We start from the raw sequence: 6,745 nt of genomic DNA on the forward strand, positions 1-6,745 counted from the left end.
CTGCTCTTTCAGAGGACCTGGGTCCAATTCCCAGCACCCACATGGCAGCTCAGAACTGCCTGTAAGTCCTGTTCCAGGAGCCAACACCCCCACACAGATATACATGCAAGGCAAAACACCAATGTACATCCAAAATAGAAATAATAAATTGTTTTAAAAATATTTAGGAGGAGTTTGACAATATGTCTATTCAGTAAAACAAAAGCAGTAGTCTCATCCCCAGGGCCTATGCCCTTCCTAGAAATGGACCTTTGCTTGGGTTCACAGCACTAGGTGTGGACTTCCTCTTGTGGAATGGGCCTCTGAGCCAACCAAAGCAATTGATTATACATCCATGAGCACATCTTGCCTGGAGGTAGTATTATAGCTTCTAGCTTATAGGGTTCACATCCAGATATGATTATGATTTTTCTTTCCCAGTTGCAAGTATGCTATGAAAGCTAGTTGAGTAGAGAGGAAGCTTACAGCTCAGTTCAAGCATGGTTGTCCTATGTCCTGCAAACAATTTGTGATGTCTTCAGCATTAGGGTCTTATCATTCCCTTCTGTTGAGCAAATAAGAGCAATGGCAATAACCTAACGCCAGTTCTCATTTAGGTATTGCTTCATGATATACGCTGTTAAATCTTTTTACTTTGGACATATTTATGCTATTGAATCGACTGATGTCTTCTTTAGGAACCATAAAGCTTGCTTGTTTTAACTTTTTGGAGACTGGGTCTCACTATGCAGCCCTGGCAGGTCTGGAACTTCTGTAGACCAGGCAGGCATTGAACTCATAAAGAACCTTCAACCTCTGCCACCTGAGTATGGGGATTAAGGGCATGGCCACCACACCTGGCAAAGTTGATCATTTTAAAGTCTCTTCTGTCTCCATCTTTTGGTTAGAATTGTTCAATGAATTTACATTTTGTAATACTATTAGCATTGACTTTAGGTATTTTATTATTTGCTTTCTGTATTTCGAATGTTCTTAATCTTCCTTACTATTCCATTATTATTCCTTCTTTTCTACTAGGAAATACATGTAATCACATAATTGCAATCATTTTTCTTTCTTTTTATGGAATATTATTGGATAGCTGTCTTAATGATTCCCCTTGTGGTTTCAACTGACATCTTAAAACAATCTAGTTTGACTTGATGTTAACTAATTTCAACAATATGCAGATTTTGCCCACTTATGGCTTTATATTCTACCCCTTTTAAACATAGTAGCTGTACAACTTACGTCCTCTTGTATTGCCATCAGTATAGTTTCACAATTAGTTTTCTATGATTGCCTCTTAAATTAGAAGAAAACATTGACAACAGAGTACTGTCTTTTATATTTGTTTATGCATGACCTTTTATTATTAACATTTAGCCATTTGAAATTAGTAATACATGTCTAGTTGTTTCATTTTTCCCATAAAAGGCTCCCTCTCATACTTATTTATAATAAATGTGTTGCTTAAGACAGACTAAAACAATCCTTTTGCATCAGTCTCTTCAGTGGATCTATAAGTCCATATTGCCCCAGCCAGCTCCTTTAGCAGTTTTTGCAGAAAAGAATTGTTAGTGACGCATTGCTTCAATATGTTTATCAGATAGTATCTTGATTATTCCTTCAGTTTTGAAGGATATGGTTCTGAAGACATGTATTTTTAGCCCGTTTCTTTCATCATTTTGAATATGTTGTTCACAAGCAATCTGGTTTCCATGGTTTCTAATAAGTTTGCTATACCTTGAATATGATGAGTCACTTCTCTAGCTGCATTCGGATTTTTTCTTTTCCCTTGCCTTCTTAACCTTTTAAAAATTATATTACATTAATTAGTGTGTGTGTATGTATGTGTGTGCATGTACATGCACGTGTGTGGTGTATGTGTGGGAGGGGTATACATGTGCCACAGCAAACCTGTGGAAAATCAGAGGACTATTTGTGGTAGTTAGTTCTCTTGTTCCAGCACTTGGGCCCCAGGGATTGAATGCAGAGATCAGGCTTGGTGACAAGCACACTTACTAGCTGAATCATCTTACTGGCTCCTTAACTTTTATTTCTATTTATATGCATTAATTGTACATATTGATGGTTTCTAGCATGACTTTCATCATGCAACCAACACACATTGATCAAATTCAACCTCCTTTGAGAACCTTCATTCACACATCAGTCTTTGTCTTTTGGATGATTTAAATATGATGCTTCCAGCCCTTTTAAAAAATATATATTTGTAATTATCCTTTGACAATTTCATACATAGATATAATGTATTTTGAGCATATCTATTACCATGTTCTCATCTGATTCCTCCCAGATCCCTTCACCACCTCTGTCTCCCACCTTTCTCATGTCCTCTCCTTTAAATATTTTTCTAGCCATCTAAATCCAATTAGTGTTGCCTGTATGCCAATAGCTCTTTAGCTAGGGGCGGCACCTTGGTCTCCTGCAGGTCTTATGTAGAACCTTTGATTATATCACCTTTTGTAGCGCAGAATAGAAAAAATATCTGCTATGCATGTAATTAATGTTGTTATTATTCTGACCTTACAATAAAGAGATCATATAGAATTAACTGAGTAGACCCTGTGTAATTATAAGCATATATAACAGTAGAAGAGGAAATAAAAAGAGATGATCTGAGAAAAAATAGCACCAGAAAATATTCATCATAAATCCTGGATTTGAATGTGAGGGCATATGGTCACAAGTCAAAGACTTGTGGAAATGGACTATGGGACCTGAAAAATAGAGACAAAGAGATTCCATTCACTTTGAAAGAAGAGTTCTCTGCTGACAAGTTGATTTTAGTAAATTGATTCTCATTTCTGATTTATGACTTCTAGAACTGCAAAACATGAAATTTTTGTTGCCTTAAGCCACCAAGTCTTGTAGCAATTTATTGCAACAGCAAGAGGCAGTTGGTATACCAAGTCAATATGCAAAAATAAATTGCATTTCGGTATGTCAGCAACTAATAATCTTGAAGTTAAAAACAAAAATAGCATTTACAAAATTATTATGCAGAGAAATATTAAAATTTGATGAGCTATATGTTCTGGGAATTAAAGATTATTTTTACCTTTATGTTAACTTAAAACTTTAATGAATAAACAACATTCTCCAGAGCACAAGACTGGCTAGGCTAAGTCCACATTACATGCAGCAAACCTGAACATGACAATGGTTTAACATGGCATGCTGTTGTGGATTTGGTCTAATGATTGTATTATGTTAATTGACTCCCCCAAATTGCAAATGATCCCCATGTAAAGGGACACTGAGGGTCCCTGCCCCCAGTTGGTTTGATTGGTAAATAAAGTTGCTGGTGGCTAATGGTTGAGCAGGGAGACAGAGGCAGGACTTTAGGATTCTCAGGCAAGGGGACAGAGGTTAGGAAGAAGGAGACAGAATCACCCTGACAGAGAAGGAATAAGGACCAGGCCTGAGAGGTGCAGAAGAGAGAGCATACCAATCATGTCAGAGCCAGGGAAGATTGACCTCAGGGGGCTCCATGATTGGGTCTAAGGCAGAAAAGATGGAATATAGATTTTAGTGAGTAATAACTCAGGAATATCGGAGGAGAGGTATTAGCCACGTGGAGGTTTTGGAGTGAACCAGCCATTGGGCTATTTAAGGCATATTAAAATATAAAGCTGTATGTGTGTGTGTGTGTGTGTGTGTGTGTGTGTGTGTGTCTGTGTCTGTGTCTGTGTCTGTGTCTGTGTCTGTGTCTGTGTCTGTGTCTTTCATTTGGGGCAGATAGTGAGGAACGTGCCACTACTGCCAGTGTCATTTTGAGGAGAGGTTAATTGACAACTGCAACAGTATGCCAAATTAATCTTTTTTTACTATACAAAAGTAACTATGTAGCTGATGTGCAAGAAGAAAAGTTTGATTGATAGTCAATATTTCACTGTTCACCTTTGATGAGTCACTTAAAAGAGACATTTGCAAGAACTGGTAAATATCTTTAGCATATAGCTCAAATCAAGTATTTACATATGCACTGCTGAAACATCTTAACTCTTCTTGCTTTCCAAATAAAATCCTCATCCAAGCACCAATGTTGCTGGTCACTCCACAAGTCTGTCAACCTCACAATCCAAGTTCTGAATTCACACACTAAGTAGGAAAAAAAACAAAACAAAATACCAATTACTGCAAAATTCATGTAGGCATACATGGTAGCCTACTCTACATATTTCTTCTAAGTCTCTTCCATTCATGACTAAAGCCCATCTACAGTACTAAAATTCTAACGTTCCAGTATCAATGATTACATTTCAGAGAAAAAAAAGTATTCATCTCAATAATGGTATCACCACAACATTCTTTAAAAAAAGAGAACAAAACCATAATTAACAGAACCAGAATCCATAGGTACATGAGGAAAAAATAAAACACATTTTAGGGCAACGGTGTGCCTTGCCTGCACAGCAGAAATTATACAAGTAAACACCAACAAAACCAATGAGATTAGCCACACCCAAAGTCTGTCTTTTACTGTTAATGACAAATAAAACACACTTTTACACACACTGACACACACACAAATAACTCTGAAATACTGGGCATGGCTTGCTTCCCTGATGCTAACTTCAAATGCCATTCCAACTAGAAAACTACAGATAGAAAACCTATATTTGATAAACATGAGAAGCATTTGAGGAAGGATAAACAATAGATGGTGTCATGGTGATAGGACAGAAATGACAAAAGAACTGCCTGAGATGCAAATTCATATAGAATCTTTTTCTGTGAGACTTAGCTGAACTTCTAATGGATACCAATAATAATAATAATTATATAGTTATATATAATTATATATTATAAAATTATTATTTTATGGAACTATATCTATATGTACACATATTTCCATTTCTTTTTATTTATTGTTTATTTTTGAGAATTCTATAGATGAATACTGCATCTACATAATTTTCACCCTTTCCCCTCCTGCCTCCAGTTTCTGTCATGTCTCCTCTTTCAAATTAATGATCTCTTCCTTTTTATTATTGTCTCAAACACACATATTCACAAATATGTCTATATAAATACAACCTGCTTAGTTCGTTTAGTATTCAACATATGTTACATGCATTTGGGGCTGACCACTTAGTATTGAGTAACCTATGTGGGGGCTTGTCCCTAAATAAAACTGATCTGCTCTTTTTCAGTAACCATTTATCACCTGTAACTCTTCATATAGGGGTTTAGCCTTGTGAATTTTCCCCCATCCAAGCTGGCATGTCAACTGGTATTGTCATTATGCAGTTCTTGCTTAGACAACCATACTGTTGAGATTTCCTGGGTGCAGCTTCCCTGTCACGTCTAGAAGACAGTAGCTCACAGCAGAGGTCCTGGTCCTCTGGCTCCTATAATCTTCCCACTTCCTCTTCCACAATGTTTTTGTAGCCTTAGGTATTAGGGACCGTATTGTATCAGTCTTGGCTATGTACCCCACAGGTATTATTCTCTACATCTTGACCAGTTGTGGTGCTCTATAATCACCTCCATTAGCTGCAAAGACAATCTTCTTTGATGAAAGGTGAGAGCTACTTATCAGTGTGTATAGCTTCTTCAATAAAATGAAAAACTGTATCTGATAAATGTGCAAAATTTTTTATACAGAACTGCTAAAATGAGAGTAACTCAACTATGATACTGAGATTTTCATCATGAAAGATCATGATTACATTTCAGTTTACCACCAAAAAAAAAAAAATGTAGATGTGGTTAGTGAGATGTTTAACTAGAGAAAAGGAAGCACATAGCCTCCTTAGACATGTGCATGAAAGATGGTTATCATTTTTCTGGGTCACAAAAATATGCTAAAATGTTGGCCTATATAATATAAATAATGTATTATCATATATTACAATATGAATATAATCATATTTTCAAACTGTGAGAGAATAATCTCATTTGAAAATACATTAAAATAAAAAAGGATTACAGTAAAAGAAATATTTAAGTCATGTCTTCAAAGCTGTTTCAAGATCTTTGAGGAGAAATTAAGCAACCTACCAATGGTAAGTAAATAAAGCCACCATTTAACTCAGTAATGAAGATTTTAATCAGAAATACACTACTGCAGTCGGGCAGTGGTAGCGCACGCCTTTATTCCCAGCACTTGGGAGACAGAGATAGGCAGATTTTTGAGTTCGAGGCCAGCCTGGTCTCAGAGTGAGTTCCAGGACAGCCAGGGCTACACAGAGAAACCCTGTCTCGAAAAACCAAACCAAACCAAACCAACCAAACAAACAAACAAAAAACCCTGCTGCAATGGAAGAAACAGACAATCATTAACAGAGGGCAGCTTTGATCTGTATAGAGGTGGCAAGGCATTTTACAGTGACAACAAAGGAGTTTGGCAGGAACAGTGGGTCTAGATGGAAGAGATAGAAATGCAAAGTTACTAGTCTAGACCCTGTGAAAAACATCTACATTTGCTAAATTGCCTTCACTCATTATCCCTCAGAGTTGAATTGGGTAAAACAAAGAGCTTTTGGCAGATGAGCGTTTCCTTGGAAAGGCTTGTTGGAGTTTGGGGAAACTGTGTAACTTCATCCTCTGGATGTGACCTTAGGGGACAAGGTTGAGGCATATTGAATCTAGCTAAAAGGCAGTTAAGCACATAACTGTTGCTCAGAACAGGAAAGAGTGCATTGGCTGAGGTCAATCTCACACATAGGTTACAGCAACAAAACAAAACAACGACAAAAAACACAAAACAAAAACACCACCTCATTTCTCCTAA

Source organism: Mastomys coucha, chromosome X (assembly GCF_008632895.1).
Source record: "Mastomys coucha isolate ucsf_1 chromosome X, UCSF_Mcou_1, whole genome shotgun sequence".
Taxonomy (NCBI): Eukaryota; Metazoa; Chordata; class Mammalia; order Rodentia; family Muridae; genus Mastomys; species Mastomys coucha.